The 21,050-nt window shown below is 45.3% G+C and overlaps 1 long non-coding RNA gene across 1 annotated transcript in view; it reads left to right on the top strand.

Moving 5' to 3' along the window:
* LOC310708496 overlaps positions 1 to 11,516 on the top strand; it is a 46,087-nt gene extending 34,571 nt beyond the window's left edge. Inside the window, exon 4 of the long non-coding RNA XR_014527052.1 lies at positions 11,393 to 11,516. This is a non-coding gene — a long non-coding RNA (uncharacterized lncRNA). The remainder of the gene's footprint in view (positions 1 to 11,392) is intronic.
* Positions 11,517 to 21,050: the final 9,534 nt, after the last annotated feature.

Below are 21,050 nucleotides of genomic sequence, written 5' to 3'. Positions count from 1 at the left end.
AAAATAACATGCAGCAAGGAAGACCCAAACAGATGAAAAATGAAGCAGGTCCTCTACGTTGATTGTCTAGAGCAGTGTTTCCCAACCGGTGTTCCGCGGCACACTACTGTGCCGTGAGACATTGGCTGGTGTGCCGTGGGAGGGAGGCGGGCGAGTCGGGCGGTGAGAGGCGGCGGTGGCGAGGATCCGCGTCGAGCCGGGGGCGGCTCCGCGGTGGTGGTGCCGAGCGGCGGGGCAGCGCGTGCAAAAGGGAGGAGCGCGAGACAGCGGAGGAGGAGGAGGCCGGCATGTCCGGGCAGCAGCAGCAACAACAGCAGCAGCAACTCCCGGCGACGGCTCCTCAAGCCCCGCCGCCGCCCCCTCCTCCGCCCGCCACCACCACAACAGCCGCCGCCGCCTCAATTGCCGCCGTCCCTCAGTCCCTCGCTCTGCTGCCTCCTCCCACCCCCAAAGCTTGGAGGTTCCCCGGCAAGGGGGAGGGAAAAAACTTTCACTTTCGTGCGTCCCTCCCGGCGTGACGCTGCGCGCTGACGTCACGGGGCGGGGCTTTAATGGTGGTGTGCCGCGAGATTTTTTTTCAGTAAACAGGTGTGCCGTTGCCCAAAAAAGTTTGGGAAACACTGGTCTAGAGAAGGGACATTAAAGGACATTAAAGGTAAAGGGACCCCTGACCATTAGGTCCAGTCGTGACCGACTCTGGGATTGCAGCACTCATCTTGCTTTATTGGCCGAGGGAGCCGGCGTACAGCTTCCGGGTCATGTGGTCAGCATGACTAAGCTGCTTCTGGCGAACCAGAGCAGCGCACGGAAATGCTGTTGACCTTCCTGCCAGAGCAGTACCTATTTATCTGCTTGCACTTTGACATGCTTTCGAACTGCTAGGTTGGCAGGAGCTGGGACTGAGCAACGGGAGCTCACCCCCTCACGGGGATTCGAACCACCGACCTTCTGATTGGCAAGTCCTAGGCTCTGTGGTTTATCCCACAGCGTCACCTGCATTCCTTCAAGGGCATTAGCATCCCTGAAATGTGTGCAACTCTAAATTTCTCCATAGAACCCATCAATCATACCTGTGACATTAATCATTGGCTAAACACACTGAAAGGTGCTCGTATTTCATAAAGCAATTTCATCAAATGGTGCCAACACATTTTGCTTCATAATTTTTGTTCTATAGGAGCTGGAAACTTACATTTTTAAAATAAAAAATAGAGCTCAAAGTCTGGCCCCTTTCTGCCTTCGGGCCCAATACAGAATTACTTTCTGTAGCCCCTTCTTGTCTGCAAGCAGTGGTGTAGCGTGGGTTGTCAGCACCCGGGGCAAGGCAAGTAATTTGCGCCCCCTAACCCGTGGATTTTGCGCCCCCTAACCCGTGGAGCGCGGCCCCCCAAATGTTGCGCCCGGTGTGGCCGGCCCAGCCTGCACCCCCCACACTACGCCACTGTAGCACAGAACACCATCCCTAATCCTGCAACTGCAAAAAGTTCTGCAACACAGCACAACAGACCGTGCAAAAGGATCGTTGTTGATGCTTTTATTAAAAAATGTAAACAACAGCCATCTTTATTTACACTATGAGCTAACTGTCTGAGATGGGTAAAACCAATCCCAAAGGGCCCTTACAAACAGTAGATTATGCTACATTTTCCTTGTTTAAATCCACAATGTTTTGGTTTTTTAAATGCACTCTACCTCCCCACCCTTATACCCTTTCCACCCAAGACGTACACCTGATGCCTTTGTCACACATTACATGCACCCAACCCCTTCCCTGCAGTCAGCTAGATTTCCCTCGCAATAAACGTGGGTGGGTAGGTACCGGAGAAGGGAAACCTGAAAAGAGGAAGTGGCTGCTTTCCTGCATTCTGCCTCAGGGTCTTACTGCCCACCCTGCTCTGTTTCGTTGCTGTGTTTGCTCAAACGGAACAAAGAGCAGGGAAAGCCCCTCCCCTCCAGGCAGAGAGAGAGAGAGAGAGAGAGAGAGGCGCCCACGAGTTGTCGAGCTTGGGCAACGGCTGCGCCGCCAACGGCGAGGCGCTAAGGCGCCGGCTCCCCAGGCTGCAGCGCTTGGCCAGGCGCTGCGCTTGCATGCCTGGCCGCGCCCAGCTCGCCTCAGCGCAGCGGAAAACAGAAGCAGTGGCGGAGACGACGACCCCCCACCCCAACCAAGCCTCGATTGCTTGTCCCTTCCCTCTTGACTCGCGCGCCCCCAAATGTTGCGCCCGGTGCGGCTGGCACCCCTGGCACCCCCCACGCTACGCCACTGTCTGCAAGCACGAACCCCACAGGGCAACCTTGGAAGTACCAATGTTTCTCAGTCTGCCACACAGCCATGAGGATAACATGGGGAGGATCATGTACAGGATAGAAACTTAATAGATTAACAAATCTTGATGTCTGTTCATATTTAATCTCCATTCACATTTAAGACGATAAAAATAGGGTTTAACAGATTTTCGGCCTACTGTTACTGCCATTTTCTTGCATACCATATTCAAGAAGGTTAGCATTTGCCGAATTGCAGCCCTTTTGCTTAACTATCTTAAGTAAAGGAAATAATTAGGCACATGATTGCAGTAAAAGGGAGGGAGGAAGTGGTTATGTAACAGCAGTCAGTTTTTCCATCATGGATGTCTTGGTCTTCCTTTTCCTTTGTTAAGAATCAGTGGCGTAGCGTGGGGGGTGCAAGGGGGGCCGGCCGCACCGGGCGCAACATCTGGGGGGGGCGCGCTCGCTGCCTCCGGAGTCGCCGAAGAGCCTCGGGCGCAGGCTGTAGCAGAGCCGCATGTCTCGCGGAACCGACGAGCTGTGCGTGCGTCCGGGCTGAAGGCGCCCGGCAGGCAGCGGCTCTCAGCGCTCGCCGCGGAGGACGCGCCAGGCAGCCCCTCCTCACAGCCCCGCCTCCGCCGCTGCTGCTGCAGCTGCTGGGCCATGTTGCATTTTCCTCGCCTCTCTGCCCCCCTCCTCCTCTGGGCAAGCGGCGTCGTTTGGGCGGCAGCGCCAGTGGCAACTCGCAGGTTAGGGGTTAGGGGGGGCGCAAATTACTTGCCTTGCCCCGGGTTAGGGGGCGCAAATTACTTGCGTTGCCCTGGGTGCTGACAACTCACGCTACGCCGCTGTTAAGAATTCAATTTGCTTTGAAGGAAGGGGGCGGGGAAGACTAACCAAGAATGTTCAAGATCTAAGTCATCATCAGAAGATACGCACACTCGAAACATGAAATTGACTTACCCTTGTAGGCTTTTGAAAGCATAAAATTGACCACAGAGGGCCGTAAAAACATTTCACATCTATGTCACATCACACTGCATGTAATAGTATCTTGCAGTCAGGCTTCTGATTGTTCTGCAGTGCCTCAATTCTCACCACCAACACAGATATAGGTTTCGTTTTGTTAATTAATCAATTGATTAATTTGAAGGGTTTAATTCAAATAACATTGGGACGGTTGAATCTCATTACAGTGAAGGTGTAGAGTACAGTGGTACCTCAGGTTACATACGCTTCAGGTTACAGACTCCACTAACCCAGAAATAATGCTTCAGTTTAAGAACTTTGCTTCAGGATAAGAACAGAAATCGTGCTCCGGCGGCGCAGTGGCAGCAGGAGGCCCCATTAGCTAAAGTGGTGCTTCAACTTAAGAACAGTTTCAGGTTAAGAACGGACCTCCGGAACGAATTAAGTACTTAACCCGAGGTACCACTGTATGGGAGGAATGAAACACTGTGTCTACAAGACACCAACACTGTACAAACCCATTTAATGGAGTAATTAAGATGCAGATGTGTTAACCACTCACTATTTTAAAAAAATTCATACCTCCAGAAAACTTTCATTTGAAAGGAAAAGGACATGAGCAAGGTTTAAGGGGTCTCTGAAATTTAATAGGAATCAGTGCAGGGTGGTTTGTTACAGACACCAGAAACAACTCTGTATAGTTTCATTTCATTTTTTAATCATCAATACATTTCAGTTTAGAGCACATTTGGACTACTTGGTTGCTGTTATTATCTGAATCATTTTATTTTCTAATTTTATTAAATCATCATTATTATTTTGCTACTGTTCTAGTTTTATGCTTATATTTTACTATGAAACGGTACACCATCAAAGAGAAGTACAATATCATGCACTAAGGGACTGCTAGGGTATTCAACCATGGATCTAGAAGGCAAAGAAAACCTTGAGAGTCATGCAGTATGGTAAGTTGAGTCAGCACTTTAGTGCCATTGCAAAAGGCCATGAATAATACTCTGGGTGGCATGACTAGGGGAATTTCAAGAGACATAGGAAGTAATCCTACCAGTGACCTTAGCACTTATCAGATATTTGCATCTTAACTGTATTTCCTTCTGGTTACCACAGTTCAAGAAACGCCTAAACAAGCTGGTTTGGTATGGTGGCTATTGGGTGAAGAACAACAAGATTTAGGTCTCTAGGAAAGACCAAGGGTATTTCTTTTATTTTAGAAAAGTGTTGACTGAGGACAGATCTACACATCATCATCATTATTATTTTTTTAAAAAAATTATTTATATTTTTCAAATTTATACATTTTCATTAGTTTTACATTCAATTTAACATTTCAAAATTGGACTTCCTTCCTTCTCCCTCTTTCTGCGGTTCCTTAAATTTATTTTTTAATATCTTCTACATATCCAAATTCATTTAACTTACTCATTTGATTATCTACTCTAAATATATACTCTTATAAAACTGCAGATTATTACAATAATCCTGCAAATATTTTAATCTGTTTCCAATTGATCTGCAAATATTCAATAAACCATTTCCATTCTTTTATATATCTTGATTTCTTATTCTTCCGGTAAGTTTCGCCATTTCTGAATATTCCATAAGTTTTTCTATCTATTCTTCCGCTACTGGGACTTCTGCTTCTTTACGTTTTAGGGCAAGTAACATTCTTGCTGCTGTAGTAGCCTACATGAATAAATTTCTATACAGTTTAGGTAGTTCTGTCCCTATAATTCCCCCCAAAAACCTACACATTATGATAAGCACACAACGGCCACTGAAAACAGCAGTCTGGTTCCAAGTTCTCCCTGTGCCATTTAATACATCTTATCCATATTCTGTCATAACAGATATCAGGGCATAGCTAAGCTTCATCACCCATTATCTATGGGCTGGGAGGATACCTAGCACAGAGCTGCTCTGAATTATTGTTAACATGCTTTTCCAGCAGAGGGGATGCTTCACTCCAGCGAATGGGAAAAACTTTGGACGATGCATTGTGTCAGTCACGAAAAGTGCACTTACTTGCGGACCCTTTCTGAGGTCCTGAGGTGCCTGGGCTGCGTACTTTTGAAGCTCCTAGGTATAATAAAAATGTAAAAAGACAGCACACAAAAACTATAGTAAGGTACAGTGGTGCCTCGCAAGACGAAAAGAATCCATTCTGTGATTCTCTTCGTTGGACTCGTTGCGAAGCAAGCCCATTGATGGATTAGTGGATTAGCGCTATTAGCGGCTTTTAGCGGCTTTTAGCGGCTTATCTGCTGATCGGATCAGCTGATAAGCGGCTTAGCGGCTTAGAAAAAGGGGGGGAGGGAAAAAAACAGCAGGAACTCGCAAGACATTGTCGTCTTGCGAAGCAAGTACATAGGAAATTCGTTTTGCGAAGCACCTCCAAAACGGAAAACTCTTTCGTCTAGCGAGTTTTCCGTCTTGCGAGGCATTCGTCTTGCGGGGCACCACTGTAAAGGGGTAAAGGGACTGCTGACCATTAGGTCCAGTTGTGGCTGACTCATAGAATCATAGAATCATAGAGTTGGAAGAGACCACAAGGGCCATCGAGTCCAACCCCCTGCACTCTGACTCTGGGGTTGTGGCGCTCATCTCGCTTTATTGGCCGAGGGAGCAGGCATACAGCTTCCGGGTCATGTGGCCAGCATGACTAAGCCGCTTCTGGCAAACCAGAGCAGCACATGGAAATGCCGTTTACGTTCCCGCCGGAGCGGTACCTATTTATCTACTTGCACTTTGACGTGCTTTCGAACTGCTAGGTTGGCAAGAGCAGGGACTGAGCAATGGGAGTTCACTCCGTAACAGGGAATTGAACTGCCAACCTTTTGATCGGCGTGTCCTAGGCTCTGTGGTTTAACCCACAGCGTCACCCGCGTCCCTCACAAAAACTATATAGGCAAACAAATTAAAAAGTGAGGGTGTTTACTTACTCTGCGTCCAAGGTGCTCCTTCCGCAGGTTTGGGAAGAAGTGTACACACCAATGTTACATCTATTATTTATCTATCCTGTTACTTTTTACAAAAAGCTATGCTCTGAGAGTTTCCCCACAAACCAGCTTTGATCCAAAACTGGAAGGTGAGAGGACAACCTAGCTGCACTTTAAGTCAGTAATGTGTACATACCTGGGCAGTTCATTTGTTATAAACAGCTGATCTGAGAGGACACATTCATCATGGCCTAATATTGTTCCATCAGACCCAACTTATTCATATTTGTGGACATTTTAGACTCTTTAAGATGACAAATTCTATATTGGTTATCCAAAAGATGGCGACTTTTACTAAATCACATTTTTATTTGTTTAAATTTGCAGCTCTGAGCTCGGTCCCTGCTCCTGCCAACCTAGCAGTTCAAAAGCATGTCAAAGTGCAAGTAGATAAATAGGTACCGCTCCGGCGGGAAGGTAAACGGCATTTCCGTGTGCTGCTCTGGTTCGCCAGAAGCGGCATAGTCATACTGTCCACATGACCCGGAAGCTGTATGCCGGCTCCCTTGGCCAATAAAGCGAGATGAGCGCCGCAACCCCAGAGTCGACAACGACTGGACCTAATGGTCAGGGGTCCCTTTACCTTTACCTATAAGGATGAAAGAGGGGCTGACCCAAACTTGCTGCTCATTCATCCAATGTTCAGTGATAACAGCATCAGTTATAGTGTTAAGTTTATCCCAAAATTTTCCTTGGTGACTGTGTGTGAAGACTTCTCCGATTGCATTAACGACCCTTGTGGTTGCAATGATAAATGCGCAGACCTCGCATAATTCCTTGGATATTCACACCCTAAGTTGAGGCAAACGATTGCTCCGTAAATTTGCTGAATCCAACAACTGATCAAACCAAACATAAACCAAAGGACAGATCTCATCACCCTCTTTGGAATGTTTTTGGTGGGGCCTTATCTTAACTCCCTGTTCTTGGCACAAAATACTTTCCTTGTACCAGGCGACCAAAGCACGGCCTGTATGTAATGCCCTTGCTTGCATGAAAGGGTTGCTTAAGAACAATGTCAAATTCTATACAGAGGTTAACAAGCCTCAGGGCTGCCACCTTGTGGTATGGCTGACTAACAGCTTTGTCACCGACTGCGGTTTTTTAAAATGCACCCCTAAAATGTTTACAAAGATTATACCAAAAAAGTGTGTTTTCACGATGAGCCTGAATCAAATTTTATTTTTTATTAATTAAGGTCATATAAACCAGACATTACCAGATTGAAGTATGTGGCATATGATACACTGCCCTGGACCCCTTAAAGGATAGTATAGAATGAAGATGGCGCTATGGTCTAAACCACTGAGTCTCTTGGGCTTGCTGATCAAAAGGTCAGCGGTTCGAATCCCCATGATGGGTTGAGCTCCCATTGCTCTGTCTCATCTCCTGCCAACCTAGAATTTTGAAAGCACACCAGTGCAAGTAGATAAATAGGTACCGCTGCGGTGGGAAGGTAAATGGCATTGGCGTGTGCTCTGGTTTCCATCACGGTGTTCCGTTGCACCAGAAATGGTTTAGTCCTGCTGGCCACATGACCCGGAAACCTGTTTGTGGACAAACGCCGGCTCCCTTGGCCAGAAAGCGAGATGAACGCTGCAACCCCATAGTCACCTTGGACTGGACTTAACCGTCCAGGGGTCCTTTACCTTTACCTTTAGTATAGAAACACAATACAGACAGCTCCCGGTTTAGACACGTCCAAATGAGGTATGATTGGCCGACCAGGTGAACTAGCAGGATGGGGTGGCGGTGGATTGGTGGACCAAATGGGTGACAGCTGCTTGCAGCACTCCTCTGATTGGCTCAGCAGTGCATGTGGAGGGGAGCTCATCCCGTTTTTTGAACGAAGAGTCCTTTTCTGGATCTAAACTGGGGACCCCGTGCCAATAAACTCTGAGCTTCTCTGTGATGCCAGGACTCCTACTGCTCTTGATGCAGACTAGGTTCAGAGGCTGGGTGCTTGTGAGCAGTGTGTTAGGATTGGGCTAAGGAACTTCTCTTCACAAGTGTGACCCCCCTCCCCAAACCAGATTTTGCTATGAGCATAGTAGCCTGTACCTGAGAAGGGAAGCACACATCAGTGAAAGTCTTAGTAAAATATTCTGAGCACGGAGCTGAACTTGTTAAAAGTAACCAAAATCTTTTTGCTGCCATTCTGATATCCTATATCCAATAAACCTTTAAGATGCTGAAGAGTAATGCATATTATTAATGCCCAGTGCATTTTTGCCAATAAGTAGAGGATCTTCAGCTTGAACTTTTATATTTTGAATTGATGCTCACATTTTCAGTCCCAGCCTGGATGTATTTCAAATGCTATTTAAAACAGATTACAGTCTCACTTTTTAAAACAAAAAACAAAAAAACCCACAACTTTAGTTGACTTTGGATTGTATCCTTGTTTCTGGGGAAACTAAAGGAAATGCCTAAGGAGAAACGACAAAAATATCCCTTCTTTTTGCAATACGATTTTCTCGCTATGTGAAGTCATAGGTGAGTTTTCTTTTCTTTTCAGTGACTCACTACAAAAAGGGATAGTAGTGGATAAAGCGTTAACACATAATTCATACCACAGGAGGAGAGGTATACATAACGTTTTGAAGGAAGTGCTATCATCATTTGTTCATTTCCCTTCTCGGGAAACCACCCAAATGATTTTGTTTTAGTAACACACTTAGTTGTAATACGATTTTCGATGTAATCCAGATCCCACTGAGGTCAAGAGGGAAGAACCCACAGTGATGTTCATGGTTGTGTCACGTATTTGCTAACTGACAGGGGCGGCCATTTTGTGCGCTAGTATCCAGGAATAAGTCCTACTGGATTTATTGAGACTTATTTTAAAAAAACATTTCAAGCTTTTCCAGGAGATGTTTTTCATGCTTTTGCTGATAGTCTTTCTTATTTTTCTTTAACGCCACTTCACATCTAGAAATTATGAACCTCCCTTCTCTGTTGCTATGTATAGATTTTGCCCAGGCTGCAAAAGGGGGTCAGGAGAGAGAATCAAAGTAAAGAGTGCTCTATGTGCTTGCTCATCTATACCACCATTGCTCCTGGCAAAACAGCTTTTGCAGGTGTTTGTGTGGCTTAAGCGACTTCCAAATATAGATGGTGTCGGGGGGGGGTTGGAGGGGGGAAGCTAAGACTAACGACAAAGTGTCTTCTCCTCCATGGAGAGCATGTGTTGCAGTGGGGGCCGACAGGACACTCCAAAGTTGTGGGGCGGGCTAATTGATTGTTGGCCACTGTTGTGATTGGGCTTCCCTTGTTGCTGGGAAGAAGTTAATGTTGCCATTTGTTGATTGACAGCCAGAAATGCTAAAACTCCCTGCACGAGGCGTAGAGCTTCCTCTTTTCACCCGTGCATAGGATTGCCCGTCTCCCCCCCCCCCATATTTAGGGTTGTTCGCTTTGACCTTGCTATGCCTGTCATGGGGTCGCCTGCTTTTGGGGCAGGGGCCCGGTAGGAATTTTGTCCATCTGGCTGATTGGCTGGGGCCATTTGGTTTTCGCCTACTGCGTAGCAAATCGTCACAACTTGTAAGGTTACGGTTAGGCATTGGTTTGGGAATTGGTTGGTTGAGGGGCATGGATTGGCTGTGCCTGCCCCTCTAATGCTGCTGCTGCAGCAACGGATTCCGTTAAAGGAATACAGGGGCTCACCATTGCTTTTGTCCAAACCCTGTCAAGGGGCTAGGGCCACGCAAGAGCCCCTGGTTGCATTTGAGGAGGGCTGAGGGCAGGTTCCCTGCTCCATCGCTACCCCCAAAATGTATTCCCCTTTTCTGACTTTCGCAGGCTTGCGGAATGTCAGTCTGTCCCCCACTGGGGGGCAGATAGTCGCAACCAATGCCTAAGCAACCACTCACATTTTTTTGTATTTTAATAAAGTTGTGGCCAAAATTATGCCAAAAACCTTAAACAAAATTTCTGTGTGATGTGTGAGTTATTTGGAGTGGCCCTGGGGACCTTGACGCGCAAAAAGTAAAACTGGATAAAAGCTATTGCTTTTCTTCAGTCTGTGTCATAGACATGACTGCACACAAGCAAGAGGAGCAGTCTGAGTGGGGGCACAGTTAGGCAGAAGGGCAAGAGGGAGGCTTGCCTTTTTCTCAGACAGCTGAAAGCCGTGGGCTGCAGCCAGGGGCATAGTGTTACCGGAAAAATCCGAGGGCTCCCTTGGACAAAAACAAAGACACCAACCAGGATAACTTGGAGCAAAACAGCAGCCTGTAGGCTTGGCCTTTATTGAACTGTTGCAACAGGGTGCTTCCCTCACTTGCAGGAGAGAGAAAGGACACAGAAAAAATGGTGTGCAAGGTCTTATAAAGACTTTTGAAATTCCCATCCTGTAGATCAAGACCACCCCCAGAAACATCATACATACATCACAGAAAGGAGGGGTTGAGGGAGGAGTTGTGGTGGTAACCTGAGTGTCCTGTCACCTGGCTGGTTCCCCCTTTCCCCCTCCCCATGAGTACTTTCCAGGTGACAGAGGGGAGTTTGCAGTTTCCTGCCCCCAGAGGGAAGAGCTGATTATTGTCCTTTGTTCCAGTCTGTGCTGAATCCACTCCCATATGCAAGTTCTTTGTGATCTTGATGGTCTTCTGTCTAGGACCATCAGGGTTGGCATAGCAACTGGGCAGGGCTCCTGTGGATGTGCTGGTATGCTGAAGGGATTATGGCTGCCCTGTATCAAACCTTCCCCATTTTGTAGTCCTTCCTTCATGGAGTAAAATAAAAGTGCAACAGTGCAAATCCGATGTATGGTTGATTTTCTATGAATTTATAACAGAAGCATAGTGTATGTAGTGTGTGAGTGTGTGTGAAGTTTGTACAAACTGAATGATTGGGGGGGGGCTTCCTGCTACAGTAGGAAGGGGGGTGCGGTGGTATGAAATTTTATTCTTCAAAATCAGAGACAACAAATTCAGTAGCATCATTTGCGTTTTCTGCTAGCTGGAATATGTCTGAGAATCAACAGCTTAAAATATAAAGAGTGTGGAAAAGCTTTCAGTGATGCGGTTAAGTCTTCTTGCTTTGGTTGCATGTTAGATCTTAAAAGGCATTTTTTTAAAAAATGCCAGTGGTTTTGTTTATGAAAAATAATAACAAACATCTTTGCTTTTCAGCTTAAAACTGAATCTATTCCAAGGCTTTATTTCAAAGAGATCCAAGATTCCGGAACAGGAGGTCATGCAAGTTCAGTTTTTTGTATACAGTATGCCCAGCAAAACATGTTGAATCTTTTGAGAATATTCTGAGGTTTAGTATTTCATTTCCTGGGCGGAATACAAGAAAAGCAGTCTGCTAGATTACTTTCACAAAGCTGATATTGGCTGGCAAAAGGAAAGCTAATTTTAAAGCAGATAATGGTGAAAATAACAAATCTGTGCAACTGCCTCTCAGAAATTGCCTAAATGAAATTTTATTCTGTTTTAACCATCTCTCCCCCCCTTGTCTCCACACCCATTGTTCTTGTTTTTGTATACATTCTTCTTTCGCTGGGACTACTTCTTCTTCTTCTTCTTCTTCTTCTTCTTCTTCTTCTTCTTCTTCTTCTTCTTCTTCTTCTTCTTTCCACTTTTGGGCAAGAAACATTCTTGCTGCTGTTGATGCACCTAGACGGTTGGAGGAAACCGCCAGGGGTAAAAAAATGACCAAAGACTAGCATATTTTCAAAAAAAAATCTTTATTAGAATAAAAAAATCAATTGGGGAAGGGGGAAACTGGGCCTTGGTTGAGAGAGCTGCTGGCCTCACTGTTGCCGCTGCCTGGAAGAGAAAAGAACAGAAAAGATTCTTAATATTTCCATTGATTATTACTGCAAGGATCTCCCAGTGGCCCATATTATTCTCCCTTCCTCATCCAATCCCTAAACTCTTCTTAAATCAGGGAGCTGCCTCCCCCCCCCCCCCAGCCAGCCAGATTCTCTCTGGCCTCCCTGTTCTTCGTGAACAAAGATCAAAACTCACCACTGGTGGAATCACTGGTAGCATCCATCCCCTGGTCCTTGGGCCTCACATAGATGGTTCTTAGTTTGATTTTCCTCCCGTCCACGATTACAATTTCTTGCCTCATACAGTCCAGGGGATGGATTTTTATGGAGCGGCAACAGGAGGCCAGCAGCTCTCTCAACCTTCGCAGACCGGAACATCTAGGGAAGAAAAGGAAGACGGTCATGAAATGGATTATTTCCTCGCTACTCTCTATCCCCGCACTGCAAGCTATTTCCCTCAAAGCATCTAAGGGGCCCTGAGGACAATCTTTAAAAATTAATCTAGCCATGACCCTATGTGTCTAAATCTTAAGGAATAGCTAAAGAAATAGTGGGGAAATAAAAGATTCTACTTACAAGCGAGATGACTGAACCTTCATTATGTCAACAACCAAAAGCACTGTGGCATCTGAATATAGACTGCATTTTAATCAAGGCATATATTGGCTTATATCTTGATCAGGTAAATGGGCTTAGACTTTCAAAAGTTTCATGCCATGCAGAAACCAGCTGGCTAAGTACTTTGGCAGTTGTTTATCTTCCTGCTCTCCTGAACAAGGGCCTCCCTGATTTATAGCAGTAGCAGGAGACAAGTTTCTCAAAGTCGTAAAAGCTGGAAATACAGGCTGAAGAGCAAGGTTACGGACCCAACATAATTAAGAGTTTGGTAAACAGTAAAATAAAACTGTGTGCCTTAAACTTGAGCCTAAGGTCAAAAGGCCAAGAGCACATGGAAAACAAACCGGCTGGAGAAGGGGGGGAAGTGTGAAGAGGGGAAGAGGCTTTTTTCCTATTTTATTTTGAGGCTGTAAACTGTTCCTTCCTTGTTACTTTTAGGAAGTTTATCCTTCTAAAAAGCTATCTATGATAATGTATGAAATATCCTGGCTTAAATGTAATTATGCAAAGGATTTAACAAATGCTAGAAGAGTTGTATTTATCCTGGAATTAAGTCAGCCACCAGTCCAGCCCCCCTGTCAGACAAGAAGACGCCATCCGAGCAATTCTGATATATAAGTTGTCAGATATTTGTTTAGAAACCTTCAAATGAAGGAGATCTTTCAATATTGATGTGAAACTCAAGATCCTTGACATATGTTTAAGATAAAAATTTAAGATTAACCATTTGTTTTAGAAGGCAAATAGGGCAAGGAGGGCAAGAGGTGAGCTGGTAATTAAGATTCCTTGTTGAGACGCATGTAAGATATATTAATACTTATTTGTCATTTATAGATGTAACAATATATAGCTCTTTGTGTTCCATATAAGGACAGTAGGATATGAGTGTATTTTTGTGATTGGTTATACCAATCAGCCAATAGGAATTTCAACCAGGCTGATGGGACAGAGGCAGCCATAGGAGGAGCAAAGGGGGCTGGATTAAGGAAATATAAGTGCTGGCCATAATGGCAGGAGGCCAGGCCAGAGCTTGGTAACCATATACCACTGTGCCTCTTATTTATTTGTCTGACAAATAAATTATTTTTTTAATTTCTCTGTTGCTGCGTTGAATATTTCATTCCAGCTAAGCGTTAACCACAAGCAGGGTGCTACATTTTATGGTGCCTGCGACTCGGATCAGTGGTCTGCTGGAACGCAGCTCCTTCGCCTACTGAGCAGGGTACAAGAGAGAGGACCACTTACTGCCTACCTCGCGCGCACTGGAAAATTTTTTCCAGGGGAACGCAGCAGTCTCGTCTGTCTGATACCCTGCCCACTGACGGCGACGGACCGGGGGGGACCAGAGAAATAAACAGGGAACCAGCTAAGGGTAAGTGCACTAAGGGGTTTTGGCCCTCCAATTAATTGGGAGGAAGAGAAGTCCTGATCAAACTTCTGCGTCTCAGTAAAGGGGAACTGAGTACGCTAGGTGGCTGGGTATATCAGATGGTGGTCTGGTGGGGGAAAGGGAAGAATGGGAGGTAGTGTGTGGTGAAGTATCTGGCGCATTGCATGTGTGAGAAAGTACAATGTGTAGCTGACCTAAGTGTGGAGTGAGTACTACTTCGTTTACCAGTAAGGTGTGTGTGTGAGTGACTGAGTGGATACTTCACAGGGCCATACAATGGGAGTTGGGGGTTCAAAGGGGGGAAATACACCTTTTGAATGTATGTTAAATAATTTTAAGAAAGCCTTCTCAGGGGCATATGGAGTCAAAATGACGCCAGAACGCTTGAGAACGTTATGTGAACTAGAATGGCCAAAACAAAATATTGGATGGCCATCTCAAGGAACCTTTGATATAAATTTAGTAAGCGTGCCCAGAACAATTTTCATACATAGATTCTTGGCTGAGCACATTAAATAAAAATCCTCCATGGATAAGGGAATGCAAAGTCCAACGATGCAAATTATTGGCTGTAAAAGCCAAAGCTAGGAAAGGAATCTTGCCAAATAAATCCAAACACTCCACCAGTTGTAACCCCAAGGCAAGAAAGTGGAATGAATAATGGGGGTGGAGTCACAGAACTTGATTCCTTGATAGATTATGATAAATATCTTCAGGAGGCATTGGAGTCCTATAATGAAGCCCAAGCAGAAGTGGTTATTCCACCTGTGAGTCCCAGTAGAACTCCATCTACAGTCTCCTTTAGTGGAACAACTGATTGCCTACCCCAAACCCCTGTACATCCAAGTCCTAGAGAATTATTACAGAAGTTACAGGGAGACCTTGATCGGTCAGCAAGCAATACAGCCACCTCAGGCTATGATGGACTTGGTGACTTCAATAGTAAATACTAATAGTCCTACTTGGACAGGTTGTCGCCAGCTCCTGAATACTCTCTTCACCACTGAGGAAAGGAGAGACATAATTGAAAAGGCACAGATATATTTGCGTGAGCAGGCCAGAGTGGGAAATATTTATAATATTGACTGTCATCTCCAGGACAACTTTCCCTTGGAAGATCCTAATTGGGATCCAAACAATGCAATTCACCTGGCCAGGCTTACCACCTATCGCCAGACGCTTGTGCAAGGTATCGGCAGGGCATGCCAGAAGCCCACTAATATGTCTAAAGTCTCAGGAGGGTAGACGTGTTACCCATAACACTGTTTCGTGTTCGGTGCACACCCACAAAAAGACTTAAGTTGTCACCTTTTGAGCTCCTGTATGGGAGGCCGCCCTCCTTTGTTCAGGATATTCCAACTGACCTCAAACAAATAGGAGAACATGTGACACAGGGACAAGTGCAATCTCTCTCCCGTGTTTTTGTCTCTCTCCCGTGTTTGTTTGTTTTGTTTTGTTTTTTTATCTTAACAGGTGGGCCCTCGAGCGCACGCCGTGCAGCATTGCCAAGCCGATTCATTAGCTCCAGGCTGGCATAGCATATGGGTGAAAGAGTGGAAACGTGATCCACTTGCACCTAAGTGGCGTGGACCTTACACCGTCTTGCTCTCTACTCCAACAGCGGTGAAGGTAGCTGAGGTGACCCCCTGGATTCATCACTCCCGTTTGAAGAAGTCCGAAGGCAGTTGGACGTGCAAAGGTGACCCCTCTAATCCTTTAAAATTGACTCTCTCCAAAAACCCCTGTATCTAGCCCTACCGGGAACGGCTAGGTCACGGGCAACATTAGACGACCGGCCTGCTGCAGCCACAAACCTGGAAGCTGGCTGACCTGCGCACGCCTGAAGCTTGAGGAGCGTCTGAACCAGCGACTGTGAAAGGGAAGATTCTCTTATACAATTGATTGACTGCCCCCTTGTGGAACAATTATCAGGGATATTACACATTGGGGATCCTTGGGATATATGTTTTGGCCTTGGTGGTTCCCCATTCCTGTCACTGGGGGAATTATATTGGGACTAATATTTATGCTATCACAATAAGGTAATCTTTTGTGGAAGGAATGCATATGCTAGACATCAACATGATTTTATTATTAATCCTGATCCCTTGGGAAGGGAAGGGTCTTTGAATCTGACCAAATTTGCTAAATATGGATTCCGCTATGACCACAATATGTGGGTAGGTTTAGCTGAGATGGTAGCCAATGTGCAAATAGGACTAATTGCCTTGTTTGCTCTCTTGGGCCAGATGATTCAGAGGGAGGTATGCCCTTATTACCAATACCATTAAATGCCATTGGTATGGTAAGCGAAATGCCACACCAAGCAGAAGCACAGAATTTCCCCGGATGGAACTCAACTAAACATTACGAGTTATACCTGTGCAAGGGGAATTCTGTGTACATAAATCATCAGATGCAGCTGATTCTACCATGGTAGGCTCTTCTCATTGTCACTATACTTGGGATAATATTAAGAATACCTGGGCACACGGTACTACCTATCGAACTCGGAATACCTTGCCCTGTGCACTTCCTTTTATTCATGCATGGAAAGTGGTATGGAACATAACTGTGACAGAAGAAAGGCAATCTAACATACTGCACTGTGAACTCTATACCTCTTGTGATATTTCGCCTTATGCACTCCACATACCAAAAACCTCAGACCCGATGGTTGTGGTGGATATGTGAAGAATGGGCATACAAGAAACTCCCTTCCAAATGGAGTGGGACTTGTTTCCTGGGATGGGTATTACCACCAATGTGGATTTTGCCCACTAGTATATTTCTCATATAGCAGGAGGAAGTACCCAAAGTTGGAGCGGTACTGATGATTGGCCACCAGAGCGCATTATAGCCTATTATGATCCTGCCTCCTGGAATCCTGGTGAGCTCATACAAGGGGCACGGGATCCTATTTATAATCTAAACAGAATAATTCGATTGCAAGCAGTAGTGGAACTTGTAACCAATGTAACGGCCCAGAGTTTGAGACGTATTGCACAACAGTTGGATGAAAGTAGAGCCGTCATTTTGCAGCTGAAAATGGGAATGGATTATGTACTTGCCAAGCAGGGAGGCCTATGTGGAGTCTTGAACTTGACAGGGAATGCCTGTTGCTTTAACATTTCAGATAATGGTGAGGCAATCCGTGTGTTGGCCACATGTCTTGCTTGTTTTTCTTGACGGTAGTAGTGATGGTTTTATGTATGATGCCATGTATCATCTCATGTTTTAGAAGTACAATTAGCAAGATGATTTCGAATGAAACTCTACCTCATATCATGGCCCTATACAGAGCTTTAACTCAGGAATATGATGAAGATCAAGCTATCAAGGACGCTTGGTAGCAAGGTCCTTGAGCTTGAAAGGGGGGATTGTGGCATCTGAATATAGACTGCATTTTAATCAAGGCATATATTGGCTTATATCTTGATCAGGTAAATGGGCTTAGACTTTCAAAAGTTTCATGCCATGCAGAAACCAGCTGGCTAAGTACTTTGGCAGTTGTTTATCTTCCTGCTCTCCTGAACAAGGGCCTCCCTGATTTATAGCAGTAGCAGGAGACAAGTTTCTCAAAGTCGTAAAAGCTGGAAATACAGGCTGAAGAGCAAGGTTACGGACCCAACATAATTAAGAGTTTGGTAAACAGTAAAATAAAACTGTGTGCCTTAAACTTGAGCCTAAGGTCAAAAGGCCAAGAGCACATGGAAAACAAACCGGCTGGAGAAGGGGGGGAAGTGTGAAGAGGGGAAGAGGCTTTTTTCCTATTTTATTTTGAGGCTGTAAACTGTTCCTTCCTTGTTACTTTTAGGAAGTTTATCCTTCTAAAAAGCTATCTATGATAATGTATGAAATATCCTGGCTTAAATGTAATTATGCAAAGGATTTAACAAATGCTAGAAGAGTTGTATTTATCCTGGAATTAAGTCAGCCACCAGTCCAGCCCCCCTGTCAGACAAGAAGACGCCATCCGAGCAATTCTGATATATAAGTTGTCAGATATTTGTTTAGAAACCTTCAAATGAAGGAGATCTTTCAATATTGATGTGAAACTCAAGATCCTTGACATATGTTTAAGATAAAAATTTAAGATTAACCATTTGTTTTAGAAGGCAAATAGGGCAAGGAGGGCAAGAGGTGAGCTGGTAATTAAGATTCCTTGTTGAGACGCATGTAAGATATATTAATACTTATTTGTCATTTATAGATGTAACAATATATAGCTCTTTGTGTTCCATATAAGGACAGTAGGATATGAGTGTATTTTTGTGATTGGTTATACCAATCAGCCAATAGGAATTTCAACCAGGCTGATGGGACAGAGGCAGCCATAGGAGGAGCAAAGGGGGCTGGATTAAGGAAATATAAGTGCTGGCCATAATGGCAGGAGGCCAGGCCAGAGCTTGGTAACCATATACCACTGTGCCTCTTATTTATTTGTCTGACAAATAAATTATTTTTTTAATTTCTCTGTTGCTGCGTTGAATATTTCATTCCAGCTAAGCGTTAACCACAAGCAGGGTGCTACAGCACTCTCTCTAAATACAATCATTAAATTCAAATAGTTGCTCTTCCCAAAGTTCTCAGCCAAGTCACTCAGCAGGGGGACGTGTCACAATGGAGGACATGACATCATCACTCTATCTACCTCGCCTAACAATGGGCATCACTCCTCTTAATATTATTTTTCAAATATATCTTTCAGTGGGTTAAGTGGTTTTATTTAATTAATTTAGAATATGGTTACCAGATTTTTTTCAATGAATCCGGGGACACTTTCCCCCCCTTTTTTTTAGCTGAGTAGCAACAGGGAGCCCGTAGTGGGGATGGTGAAGCAAAAGATCCTGGGCCCAAGCACACATCCATATTGTATAAAGGTGCAAAGTCCTTCTTTTGCACCCTGTGGAACATAAATGCACAGAGTTTTTTAAAAAAAACTGGGCAATGCCCACCCGCCCACAACTCCCAAGCCATCCCCGATCAGTCAAAACAAAGGGGGAAGGGGGCAGGAGATCTGTACCACCAGACGTCCCCGGTTCCCCTTCAGAAGTGGCAGCAGCAGTAGCAGTCAGCAGCCCGGAGCCAGCCTGGTAGCGCAGTTGGCTCTGGCTGGCTTCTGTGGCACCCGCCAGTTTGCTTCCCGGAAATCCCCATATGATGTGTCTTGTGCACAACACATCATATGGGGACTTCCAGCAAGGAAAAATGACAGGCGCCATGGCAGCGAACAGCAAGCAGCTCCTGAAGCCAGCCAGAGCCAGCTGCGCTACCAAGTTGGCTCCGGGCTGCTGACTGCTACTGCTGCCACATTTCCCGGGGACAGATTTGCAAATCCGGGGACTGTCCATGGGAACCGGGGACGTCTAGTAACCCTAATTTAGAAAAGATCCACAGCTGGCTTCATGCAGCACAGTGCATTTCTGGACAGGACAGGAAACACCTTGCAAACACACACACTTCTCAACATGGCGGGGTCACCAAGGGACAACACTTCCGGCCTAGACTATGGCTGCTGTTTCTCACCTAGGAGTTAAAAATAACCCCTCTCAACACCCTGTAGTAATCTGTCCAGGATTACGATGAACAGGAGCAGGACTTCACCCTTAGACCTCCTCATCCCCCTGTTTATTTCCGTTTCTGCCCAGTGTGTTCTGCCAATAAACAGCTTTCCTTAGGCTGCAAGGAAGTGAAATGTTATGAGTTGGTGGGTGCCAGGATCCCCTTTGCCATGAGTTTCTGGGTGCCAGGCACTGAAGCCCAGGACACTGAACATCTGGGGAGTTGATCTAAGCCTTGTTTCAATGCACCCCAAGCTCTACATTTGATTCTTGGTTATTAAAAACTGTTTGAACCCATTTTATTTCATTCACAAAAGAAAATCTGACATGTGATTATCATAAGGGTTTGTAGACAATGGGTAACAGGTTTATTAATCCTTTTCATAAGTTATTATTTGTCTACTTTAATGTATTCTTTATATATAGTAATCATTTAGAGGTTGGGGTGGGAAGCAGTTTTGAATATGAAAGTGGTGGATGGCTGTTATTAATTCAGATCCATTCCATAGAATCATAGAATCTTACGAGTTGGAAGGGAACCAAGGGTTATCTAGTCTAACCCTCTGCAATGGAGGAATCTCAGCAAAAGCATCCATGACAGATGGCCATCTAGTCTTTGTTTAAAAACCTCCAAGGAATAAGAGTCCACCACCTTCCAAGGGAGTCTCTTTGTTTAATCAGAATCTCCTTTCTTGTAACCTGAAGCCATGGGTTCGAGTCCTACCCTCCAGAACAGGAGAAAACAAGCATCCTCCCTCTTCCGTGTGACAGCCCTTCAGATATTTGAAGATGGCTATCAGATCTCCTCTCAGTCTCCCCTTTCCAGGCTAAACATACCCAATTCCTTCAACATCCTCCTTAAATTGTGGCTCCCAGAATTGGACACAGTACTCCAGGTGTGGTCTGACCAAGGCAGAATAGAGCGGTACTATTACTTCCCACGATCTGGACACTATACTTCTGTTAACGCAGAATAGCATTAGCTTTTTTGCTTCTGCATCACACTGTTGACTCATGTTAAGCCTGTGGTCCATCAAGACCCTTAGATCCTTTCCATAGGTACTGCTAGGAAGCCAAGTGAACAGCAGGAGAGAACGTGTCCAGAGGAGGGCAACCAAAATGGTCAAAGGCCTGGAAACGATGCCTTATGAGGAACGGCTAAGGGAGCTGGGCATGTTTAGCCTGGAGAAGAGGAGGTTAAGGGGTGATATGATAGCCATGTTCAAATATATAAAAGGATGTCACATAGAGGAGGGAGAAAGGTTGTTTTCTGCTGCTCCAGAGAAGCGGACACGGAGCAATGGATCCAAACTACAAGAAAGAAGATTCCACCTAAACATTAGGAAGAACTTCCTGACTGTAAGAGCTGTTCGACAGTGGAATTTGCTGCCAAGGAGTGTGGTGGAGTCTCCTCCTTTGGAGGTCTTTAAGCAGAGGCT

The sequence above is a fragment of the Podarcis liolepis genome (genome assembly GCF_965112155.1).
Source record: "Podarcis liolepis genome assembly, chromosome: 6".
Classification (NCBI taxonomy): Eukaryota; Metazoa; Chordata; class Lepidosauria; order Squamata; family Lacertidae; genus Podarcis; species Podarcis liolepis.
This window is presented reverse-complemented; position numbering and strand designations above follow the sequence as displayed.